Source organism: Phyllopteryx taeniolatus, chromosome 12 (genome assembly GCF_024500385.1).
Source record: "Phyllopteryx taeniolatus isolate TA_2022b chromosome 12, UOR_Ptae_1.2, whole genome shotgun sequence".
Taxonomy (NCBI): domain Eukaryota; kingdom Metazoa; phylum Chordata; class Actinopteri; order Syngnathiformes; family Syngnathidae; genus Phyllopteryx; species Phyllopteryx taeniolatus.
The window spans coordinates 9,478,570-9,490,959 of NC_084513.1; the positions used below are offsets into that span (position 1 = coordinate 9,478,570).

Consider the following 12,390-nt stretch of genomic DNA (forward strand, 5'->3'; position numbering starts at 1 on the left):
CAGGCGGGGACAGGGATTGAACCCCGCACCTCAGAACTGTGAGGCTGACGCTCTAACCAGTCGGCCACCGTGCCGCCTATGATAGACATGTTCACCCAATGAAGATTTTTTTTCTAACCTGGAACTGCGCGCTACTGAGTGTGTTTCGGGACCCTACATAAATTTTCACCAGGATACATGCACTGGCAAAAATTTGTGAGTTTTCAGACATGTTGGATCTCCCCCTACTAACACTCTAGTTGTGGTGTAGAGAATATTAGCTCAGTAATCTCCAGCAAGGGGAACCTTCAGAAGGAAATTGCTCCCGATACGAGGGGCCAAGTCAAACCCAATAGTTCATCGTGGCTATCGGCACTTCTTATCCAGCATCTGCTGGGATCAAACTTGGAATGGTAAATTGCTGAGAAGATGTTCCCCCCCACCCGTATTGCAGACATTCACAGCTGAAGTCAGTTGTTCATATACTAATAAGGAACACAAAATCATTTTATGCCATATTAGATGATGAATTGCTTGGTGCCTCGCGTGTCAATTCACTGATTACTTGGATATAGCACATTATGAGTCCAGCGTAAACAAAATGGACCACAAGTGGAGATGCGATGAGAAAATCGATACAGACTGTGCTCAGTTATTCTTAGGTTATGTGGTTACGTGAGAATACAAACTTTTTTTTTTTTTAATTTGAAGCTTTATATTTGTCTTTCCCATGGCTTACTAACTAGACATGCAGATGTGAATATAATGAAAACTACCTTTTATACCTATTTTAACTGTTATCAAACTTTCATTCGTTTTCTGTACCGCTTATCCTAACTAGGGTTGCGGGCGTGCTGTAGGCTATCCCAGCTTTCTTTGGGAGAGAGGTGGGGCACACCCTTAACTGGTCGCAGGGGCATATATAAACAAACAACCATTCGCACTCACATTCACAGTTACAGGCAATTTAGAGTTTTCAATTAATCTACCATGCATGTTTATGGGATGTGGGAGGAAACCGGAGTACGCGCACACAGGCACAAGGAGAACGTGCAAACTCCACAAAGGTGAGGCCGGATTTGAACCCGGGTCCTCAGAACTGTGAGGCAGATGTGCTAACCAGTCATCCACAATTTAAAAAAAAAATTATTTGACACACAAAACCATGAATATGAATGTTTGTCTGCTTTCATACCTTTGACACACAAATGTGTAAATGTCTGTTTTCATGCTTTTGACACAAAAAGTGTCAATTGTGGCCACAATATAGATAAAGCGTGTGCACAAAAGGACAATTTGTTACCTCAAAATACTAAATTGTGGTCACGATATATTAATTTATGGTGGCGGAAAAGGTCTAACTTGTGTATGAAACACATTTATGGGCTTAATGTTCCCATGAACAACTTCACAGTCAGCAAATATACGGCCCTAGAAAGGCATGTCATAAACGGTGGTGATATTCACGGACTAGTACTACAGAATATAAATTGGTGTGTATTTGACCAGCCAGCAATATTTTGGGATAATTCTTTATGCAAACAGTTTGCCTTTGATGTCCACCGTTTTCCCCAACAAAACAAGTGCAGATTGTGGTGTAAGCGTGTCGGTTTCCTGGCATGCTTTTGTTTTGAAGGCCTGATTGATCCATGATACCGGAACTTTGGAGAGGGGTCTGTCTGGCGTAACATAACATTGAAAAGTACTATGTGAGAAAATTTGTGGCGAAGACCATGAGTGTTGCCGAACGTATGGGATGTGCAGAGTTGGGTTGGTGACAAAAAAAAAAAAAAAAAAAAGGCAAGTCCGACCTGGGATGCATGTGCAATATTTCTGTACAGGGTGTCCTCAGTTTACAATTATACTCCATTCCACAGTTCCATATAATTATAGTAAATATTTGAAAGACATGGACTATATGCACGGCAACACATTAAGCATGGTGGAAAGTGTGGAGGCGTACCAGTTTACCCTATCCGTTTGTCCTACGCTACTAGGACGCTCGCAACCTGGTGGAAAAATAACTTAATTGTTTAAGTGTGTGATAACGTGGGGTTGGGTAATAGATATATTCAATTGTTCGGTGTAAATACTTTTAGAGGTTGAAATTTCATCAAAAGTTTTGATTCTTTTAAAGAAGAAGGGATAGCTCCTGCAGCCAACACCGTGGTGTTACGCTATGTTCAGCATCAACTCGATTTTCAGTTTCAATACGTTTCCTTTGCCTGGCGACTGGAAGTTACCACGCCTCCTTACCCCAACTGTGGGAGAGCTGCGTGCATAGGGTCCAAGGCCATAAGTATAAACCAATCCAACTATCCATGCATCCATTTTCTTCTGTTTATCCGAGGTCGGGTCGCGGAGGCAGTAGCTTTAGCAGGGAAGGCCAGACTTCCCAATTCCCAGCTACCTCATCCAGCTCTTCCAAGGAGTTCCCAGGCCAGCCGGGAGACATAGTCTCTCCTCTGTGTCATGGGTCCTCCCCGTGGTCTACTCCCGGTAGGACATGGCCAGGAGGCAACCTAATCAGATGCCCAGCCACCTCATCTGGCTGGAGGAGCAGCGGGTCTACTATGAGCCCCTCCGGGATGACTGAGCTTCTCACCCTATCGCTAAGGGAGAGCCCGGACACCCTGCGGAGGAAACTCATTTCGGCTGCTTGTATCCGGGATCTTGTTCTTTCAGTCACGACCCACAGCTCGTGGCCATAGATGAGTGAAGGAACATAGATCGACCGGTAAATTGAGAGCTTCGCCTTTTGGCTTAGCTTCTTCTTAAACACAACGGAGCCAATACAAAGTTCGTATCACTGTAGAAGCTGCACCGATCCACCTGTCGATCTCCCGTTCCATTCTTCCTTCACTCGTGAACAAGACCCCGAGATACTTGAACTCCTCCACTTGGGGCAGGATCTCATTCCCGACCCGGAGAGGACACGCCACCCTTTTCCAACTGAGGACCCTGGTCTCAGATTTGGAGGTGCTGATTTTCAGCCCAACCGCTTCACACTCGGCTCCAAACCGCTCCAGTGAACACAAAATATTCAATCCAACGACAAACAGTAAATATGGTGGTAACTGAGGGTCCAGGAATTATATTAACATTATTAATGTGTATTTTTAAACCTATTTAGTGGGCACAATTGAGTATTTTGCGGCCACAAATTAGCAGCTTTCCGAGTTATCCAGACAGATACATATGTATTGGTAGATAAGACACGCCCATTTTGAGGTCTGTGCCGAAGGTGGTGCTAAACTAGGGAGGTCAAAGCCTTCAGTGCATTCCATGTGTGTGGACGGCAAGACAACCAAAATACCAAAGATGCTGGCACATTGTGCTCTGTACGGTTGTGTACGAGTTGTACAACGCCGAACAATTACTACAAGGGAACTGGGAGTCTATTTCCCACGTAATAATTTTTTTTCTTGTTTGCTATTTTAAAATGTGTTATATTGATGACGTTAACAAAACAGTATCCCTCATAAAAAATCGTTTGAGAAATGAGCAAGTTACAACTTAATTTCAGTATTCATGCATTGCCGTTAATGGGAACATTGACCTTTCCAAGATGGCCGCCACGTACGCACGTTGGATAACGTGGTGGCTAGTGACCGCTGGCGTATCCACAGTAGTGTTCACATCTGTGGTCTGCTCCCTGCACCAGTCTGGACTCTGCAAGCAACGCCGCCGTTCACTGCGCCAACTACTTAAGCAGCCGCCGCCAACTCTTTTCCGACTTTCGAGATAATGCGTAAACGGCGTTGGTGAATGCAATCCATTCGCGCCTCTTGACGTCATATAGGCGGACATTTTTTTTTTTTTCGTACCGAGCGGAGAGGAGCTGCACACGGCACTCGAGTGAGGTAACGACATAAAAAACGCATTTACTCTTCATTCACTCCCACAACATGGACTCGAGTTGCTTTCCCCGACGCGTACGCTCGTATTCGCTACTTGTTGAACCTCTGCTAACAAACATTTATAGTAACAAGCATGTCGTTTAAGGGCTATTATCTACTGCATTCATTTCCTGTATGCTGGTCGGCTAGCTCTTGTTGCATTGCATTTTACAAGCTACTTTTCCCGTGGTAATAGGCTACTCGCGAATGTAAACAAAGAGGCTACTTGGATTAATATCCTCTTATTCTGCCATTCCGGCCATATTTTTGTGTTATCGTTTAGCTAATAACGTTTAATGGGGATTTTGACGGAAACTTCTAGCGTGTTTGTCATCTCCACGTGCAGCGAAACTAGCAAACGTGTCACTAATTACGAGCATCTTGTTTGATCATGTGTTCATTTATGAACAACAACAAAAAGCAAATGGGGCATGTTGCTTTTTAAGACGAGTAGTAGTCATTCGTATGGCACGTCATCTAAAACCTACCGGTCTATTTAAGGGCCGCACCGAGGTTTGGAGTTGCACCGCACTGGTTCAAGTGCCCGATTTTGATGCGGGCCAGGCGAGATTCTAGGATTAGAGGTTTGGGCGTGCTCATCTCCCGGCTATGGGAGATAAATGTCACTGTTTTGTACGTCTTAATGAAATTTGTGTGAAAGAGAAGCATATCACTTTTTGGGAGAGTGTGACTAAACCATCAAATCTGATAAAGGTTATTTAAATGTTGAGCCACCGATCAAAATGCAATTTATTATGGGCATACAGGACGGGTAGGCAACAGAAACAGCGTGCTAACTTTATAGTGCACTCTTGAGACGCAATTAACGCCTAACCTGTTCGCAATACACTTGAAAAAGTAAACAGAATCGACTGGGTTAAGAAGAACGTAATCAATCTAAATGTCAATGCTCAGGCGCTGTTTTATTTATAATCTTGTTAGTGGTTGTACAATACCTCTGCTGCTCATTCACATGACTCCAAAACAAAACCCCTTTTTTCAAATTTTTGGCATTGTAACACAGTCAAACATTTAGGGCCTCATGTACAAAGACTTGCATGGATTTCCTACTGAAACATGGCGTACGCTCAAATCCAGAAAATGCACAAAAATATCCAAATATGAATCTGTGAGTATGCATGAATCCAAGCACATTTCCTTTGTACATCCCAATCGATGTAGAATTGAGCGCACATGTTGGAGTAGCTCACCCCTCTCTGTCCATTTAAATATGAAAATCATGTTTAAATGAACCATGCACCTGAGATCCCGATCTCTGCATGATCAGAAAAAAGGAAAATGCGCAAGGTAATGAAGAAAAATATTTTTTTTTCAATGTGAAGTTGCTCAATGAAGTGGAAGTGCGCAAGACAATCCTCTTTGGCACGCTGTCCTCCGGCGTGAATAAGCGAAAGAGAAGCGAATGGGACAGCGTGTGTGCGGCTGTCAGTGCTGTGGCGTCGGAACAGCGCGCACATGCTGAACTAAAAAAGAAGTGGTCAGAGAAAGAGGGATGTGAAGCGGAGAACAGCTGCCCACCGCCAAAGTGTGGTCAAAACAGGCGGGGGAATCGGCACCAAGGGCCTCACCCTGTTCGAGGAGAGAGTCGCTGCAATCGTGGGTGACACTGTTCTCAGTGGTGGTGGGAGCACATGTGGCTGACTCTGATTACCCCACAAGGTTAATACCATGTATTTTTATAACTCACAACAAACGTGTTCATATAGTAACCTACACTCAGCCCTATGAGGTAAAGGTTCATGCGTAAATGTTGTATGGTATTTGTAATAAATCTTTTGAATTCAAATAGAAGCACAGCAGCATATCAAAAAGAATATAAAAAAACTTTGACTGCTGTTTGATTACTCAATTTATTATTTTAATACACAGGAGAGGACACGCAGTCGCAGCCACGTGCTACATGCTCGGGGTATTGTCTCTAGTGTCACAGATGCGGAGGATTCCTCCTGCGTCCCTCACGGAAAAGAGTCCTTTGAATTTCCTTAATTTGAACATGTACATTAATTGCACATGATTAAAATGTGTTAAAATGACATAATTTACCCCTCTTCTCCTTAAAAAAATGTAATTTTAACAGATTTCAATCATATGCAACTGATGTAAATGTTCAAATTAAATTCAAAGGATTCCTTTTTTCAGTGCTAGGATCAGCGGTGTCACATAGGCGGAGGTTTCGTCCACCGTTCCTTTCCGTCTCCTCCCGCATCCCCAGTGTCGCCGACGCAATTGCAGTCCAACAACCGGCTGCTGCTGCCTGCCCGACTGACTGTGTCCTCATCCGTGGTGTGTTGGTGTCACAAGAAGAAGAGAGTGTGCGGGCAATAGGCGGCATAAATGATCGCCTTAATCAATTTATAGGCGTCCTCACAAATATCAGTGATTCATTCAATACACTGGTCAACAAGTGAATTCCGAGTCTTTGCTTCTTTTACATCGTTGAACTCAAATGTTGTCGGGCATGAATTGTTCATCAGTGCTAATCGTTCATGTGTCTCTGATGTGAAGATTTATTATAACAGTTTCCCAGCATCACCTAAGTGTAGCCAAAGCACCAACAGCTGCAGAAACGTGCGTATGCCAGCCATGAAGTTGGCGTGAGGCACCGCACATTTCCACGGTCATTTCACTCTTGATACATCAGAACTTGGCCGTGAAAAAGAACGTACGCGACGTTTTTGTGCGTACGCACCTTTTGTACATGAGGCACCTGATCTCAAAATTTTAAGTTTTAAAACATTAAAGCTGCTAAAAAGGTCAGTCAGTTTTTGCAGAATTCCGAGGCTTGTTGTCCGTCTGCACTTGCAAGATCTTATTGAAACAAACAGCACAAGGAATGAAATCCCAGATTACAGCTATACCGGTAATGAATGAATAAATAAAAAAAAAAAATGTATGCTTAAATTCATGTTAATGGGCTTAGCACTACAGTTAAATCTTATTTGTGTCCGTTCGGTGAAATTAACTTTTCTCTCGTATTTGTCCCAGTCTAAGGGAACTTGCCTGAATGTAGTTCAATTAAGTGGCAAACAGTAAACCCCTGTATATTTGTGGTTCACAAGTCACCTATTTGTGTTTTCTGTGACACGTATCCAAAGATTTCGTTGCCCCGCAAACCAGAACTCGTCGTAGAAAAGGGCACGTGATGTCTTATCATTTGGAAACAACCGTAGTCCGCAAAACGTGTAAGATGTTGCGACGAAGACGGTTATATCCGTGTAAAATCAGCTGAAAATGAAGTACATTATTGAGTGCGATGCAGCTATCACATTAAAGAAAACCGCGACTCCCTGTGCCACTCTTGTAACCTCAACAAAACAATGCCGTGTACCACGTAGCGATCGTGATGGCAGTTGAAGCACTTTTTTTGTGTTCGCTCCATTAACGGGGCAGGACGATAACAAGATCGTAGTTTGCCGATCACGGACAAGTGCTTCACTGGTTGTATACATTAGCAGCTACTTTCTTTGCATGGGCAATCATGCGAATATTTTGACAGTGGGCCAGCCGGCGCTGTCTAAGCTATCTGTTCCATACAGTCGGGATTGGTCAGTGTGGCATTCTCTAGAATAAATCTTATATTTCTTCTTTTATTCACTTTAATTACAGATCACTGCACAGTATTCATTCTACATGACAACACAGTTTCTGCTTAGTTTCTTCTATTTCTTGATTTGCTGGTGAATGGGCATGTTTAAGTGCACTGCTTCCACCTAAGGATTAAGTGATGAATAGCATCCATTTTCCATACCGCTTATCTTCACTAGGGTCGTGGCTGTGCTGGAGCCTATCCAAGCTGTCTCTGGGTGAGAGGCGGGGTACACCCTGAACTGGTCGCTGGCTATATAAACAAATAACCATTCACACTCAGATTCACACCTACGGGCAATTTAGAGTCCTCAGTTAACCTACCATGCATGTTTTTGGGATGTGGGAGGAAACCGGAGTACCCGGAGAAAACCCACGCAGGCACGGGGAGAACAAGCAAACTTCACACAGGCGAGGCTGGATTTGAACCCAGGTCCCCAGAACTGTGAGGCACATTTGCAAACCAGTCGTCCACAGTGCCACCCATAGCAGAGCCAAACCCAAATAAATACATTAAAATAACAAATATTCAAGCCATAATTTATTAACAATTATAAATATAGAGTAATGATTATGTTTAGCATGGCAGCTAAAATCCTGATCACAATTAAAATTCTGATTGTGCAGCCCAACTCACAAGCATATATTATTCATCCTCTGTGAAAAACTGATTATTACTGCACCGTACTGAGCAGTTTTGACTATTCTTTGGTCATATACGTGTGCCTGTATTGTACTGCCCCTCAGTGGCCAAGGCCAATTGAAGGAGCACAAACAGTTTAACTCTTTAGATTAGATACAATACCGTAGAGTGCTATTTTTCTCATCAAAAACACATTACAAAATATTTTGTTGTGGTTTTATGGGGGGGCTGGAACGGATCAATGGCATTGCGATTCATTTTAATAGGAAAAGATGATTGAAGATACGAATGTTATGAGTTACGAGCGAGGTCACGGAATGAATTAAACCCGGAAGTCAAGGCACCATTGTACTGCCAGCTTTTTCTGCTGCCTTGCCTCAGTGAAGGTCACTATTGCTGCCTGCTACGATAGCTGGTAAACATAGACCAGGCTGCCGTGTTCATTGTATTTCACACAGTGTCCACAATCTGCTCCGAGTGACAACCTTCCCACACTTTGCTGCAAGTACCCGGTATATTTGCGACTCTTTGATCAAACTTATGCAGTGTAATACGACAGCCCTGAAACAAAGACGCTCTTGAAGGATTGGAATAATACCACCCCCCCCCCCCAATCTGTCCACAATAGATGTTTACTTTATTTTGGAGGTGAAAATATAAACTTTTTAATTTTTTCGTTACTGTCTAAACCGTTATAAAGTATTCCGTCATGTTGTTGTTGTTATTTTTTTTTTGGGTGAATAGCTACTGTACAATATGGAGCTCGGCAAGTGCCAATAAAACAAACAGTAATCCAGTTAGTTCTCCCTATCTTAGCTTTGAGCAAATTAGGTTGGTGATCGCTGCACTGTACTGAAAAACAGCAATGAAATCATCAATTAATTGACTGACTCGACTTTCATCACATTACAATCGACTACAAAATTGCTTTAGTTGTTCAACCCCCTAACTGTGACGTATAGAATGTGTGGTAGCACATAAATCTGACAGCCCTACATGAATAGTTTTTTTTTTTTTTTTTTTTAAACAAAAGGTCTATTAGTATGTGAAAAAGAACACAATATTTTCCTTCAGAAAGCATATTTTTCACAAATATAGTCGATTTGTTTTAGAGAATAAAGTTTTCAGAATAAAAGGTGTAATATGACTAGAATGAAGTTGCAGTTTTTAAATTCACTTTTTTAAAATATGACGTTCTTCCTCTCAAACTTTGAAGTTAATATCCTAATTAGATGTGCCACAATTAATTGACAACTATTCTGTTATCAAATTAGTCGACAACCATTTTGATAATCGATTGTTTAGAGACCTTGTTTAACTTAGAGGTATGGGGTCTAATGGTCCATATTTTAGTAACAAGTGGATTTTTTTTTTCACTTTTGCGCAAGCAAATGAAACTAGCAGCATTGACATTATTGAAAATAAAATATCAATTAATTTTGGAGCAATTAGTAAATAACTTAATTGCCTATGGAACGCCACTTTTCACTGCTAAAATCGACTGCGCAAAAATTAGGTTGCACGGGTGTGCCCAGCCATTCGAGGGAGAAAAAAAATCTCAGTGACTTTGAAAGCAGACACACATTAAACTCATCATGGTCTTAGCCAATATAGTCAGAGATAGTGAAGGGCAGGACCCCCCCATGTGCGTTTGAAAGTGGGTGCTCCAGTCAGACAGAGCGAGAGCTGCTGGAGTAGTCGAAGCTATGTTTTCAGACAGCCCGTATGTAGCTGTAAAATTAAAGAAAGTTGCAAAATGTTAATCTAGAGCTCTGAATGTACTATACTGTAAAGTGACAATGTTGGGTGGTATTCCCCCCTCACCCCCGAACTGACAACTTTTTAGGGAAAAACACCAAAACGACTAGAGACATTGCTCATCTGGTGTGGACAAAGGAATGTACTATTCTATAAAGTGGCAGTATTAAACAATCATTCGTACCTACGGGCAATTTAGTTTTCAATTAACTCACCATGTATTTTTTTGGGATGCGGGAGGAAACCGGAGTACCTGGGAAAACCCACGCAGTAACGGGGAGAGCATGCAAACTCCACACAGGCAGGGCTGTATTTGAACCTGGGTCCTCAGGACTGTGAGGCGGATGTGCTAACCAGCCGCCACACAGCTATGCAGAAAAATCGCTTATTATCGATTAAAATGATACTAACACGGCAGGCGAGTGCCACATTCTTGCAAGCCTCATGAACCCTAAGCACTCATATACCGTTGCTTTGCACTCTGACATGAACACAACAGCCGTACCACCCCAAAATTACTTTCAATTACTAACTTAATATAATGAAAAATTGCTTATTTATTAGGATGTCATCGATGAAAATGGTAAACACGGCGGCTGTTGTGGCAAGTGTAATGTAAGCATAAAAAAAGACTGATGTGGCTTAATGTCCCAAAACTGTCACTAGTCATCGCCAAAATTTACATGGACATCTCCACGCATGGCAGCTTCAACTTTTGGAAATACAGTATTACAAGGATCAGCCCAATATTTTGGATTTCACTGACACACAAGGCAGGAGAGAAGTTTGTTCTCATCTCTCACTTTCTTGTTTTCAACCAATAACACATCATGCAGTAGTCCCACGAGCCACCCCAAATTCCTGAAAGGTCATTGACGTTTTGGTTCATTACCTAGCTATTTTCTTAACTTTACAGTACAGTATATATAAAAATAAATACAGCTTCACATCTTTGTCAACAATGATGGATTGGTTTGTGTTAAAAAAATATGTCAAAGTGGCCCTTAAAACTATAATCTGAGATTTCTGGCGCCCCCTTATGCTGGAATTCAGCATTACAACAAAGCCTTCATTGCTTCGATATGACGTAGGCTAAATGCTTGTATGTCCTCCTCCTTCCAACCCTATATGCTTTCTCCTTTCTATATGGTTCAGTCGACCTTGCGCGCTGTCCATATATGGGCCGGCCCGTTCGTAGGTAAAATACACCTTTTCCGCTATGTCATTTTAGCGCATATAAATGCATACGTATATCTGTGACCTGGAAATACACCAGTCCCATTCTCTGCCTGCATTGCGCCACAGCGCCAGTAATCAACAGCGGCGAATTCTGGAACTGACAGACTTTGTCAACGTCAATGTAATTGACAAATGTAAACTATTTTTGGAAACATTGTTAAGTCCCAACGGTCCGATTTATCCGATAGTCATTATATCGGGCTTTGTTTTATCGTGGTTCCACTGTATTTGCTTTTGCGGGCCAAAACATGATGTGGCGGGCCGGATCTTCCCACCGAGCTATGAGTTTGGCACCTGTGGTGTAGAGCCCTGACTGGATTATTCTCGTGTAACTATTGTGTCTGCTAGTAGTTCTACATGTAGCTGGTAATGCCTTTCATTCCATACGTGGCTACCTGACACACAAATGCACACGCACGCACACACACACACACATACACATACACACACACACACACACGGTGCCTCCCGAGATCCTCTACAAATAAGCTGAGCTCCTGGACCTCAAAGCATTTTGTGGTCTTACTTTGGCTCAAGGGTGTACATTTGTTGGAGTGTTTTGACAAGAGGTAAGGGCCACTTCCCACAGTTTTTAGTTTGTGTTGTTCAATGGACATTGAACTCATTATTCTATTTGCTTATGTTTATTCCTTGTTTATCCTCATAGGTAAATAAGGTAGCATGTAGTAGCACGTACAAAACATTTCCAATAAAACATACTAGACAGCTAGGCAATGCTAAAGGCCAAGTCAATTCTGTTGATGGTTTGTCGCTGTAGAAAGGATAAAGGGGGTAAGGAGGGATAGCTGTTTTTTAGATAGACCTGATTGCTGATCTTCGTTTTTGATCAATGTAATGAACTTTCAAAACAACGCAGGACCAACCACAACCGTGAAAACTTTCCGACAGCGTTTACAGCTTATTGGTTCTGTTTTTCTCTCATATACACTATGAACTGCTGAGCTATGAAAAACAAAAATACTAATATTTTCAGATGTTTTATGTCTTTACCTTGTTTATTTTGTATAGTTTGCAAATGTTAAGCTCGTTGAGCTAATCGTGTTTGAGTATTGTGAACACAACTTGGTAGTATGGGTGCATCTCAGTAAATTATAATATGGAGAAGTTCATTTCAAGTTAACTGAAAAGGTGGAACACATATTGTACATTAAAAGTAACTGATTGTTTCTTATGTAATCTAATTTCTTGAGGATTTAGTTAGCGGTATAATCAAATGATAAAAATGTAAATCAATGATATCACTCT

General features: G+C 42.0%; 1 protein-coding gene across 5 annotated transcripts in view; it reads left to right on the plus strand.

Moving 5' to 3' along the window:
• The first annotated feature begins 3,661 nt into the window (after nucleotides 1-3,661).
• slc39a10 (solute carrier family 39 member 10) overlaps nucleotides 3,662-12,390 on the plus strand; it is a 50,707-nt gene continuing 41,978 nt past the window's right edge. The window contains exon 1 of one of the 5 annotated variants that reach the window (XM_061791643.1): nucleotides 3,662-3,842. The gene's annotated coding sequence lies outside the window, so the exon portion shown is untranslated. Of the gene's footprint in view, nucleotides 3,843-10,415; nucleotides 11,694-12,390 lie in introns of those variants that run through there. The other 4 variants (XM_061791645.1, XM_061791646.1, XM_061791644.1 and 1 more) reach the window with 4 other exon arrangements.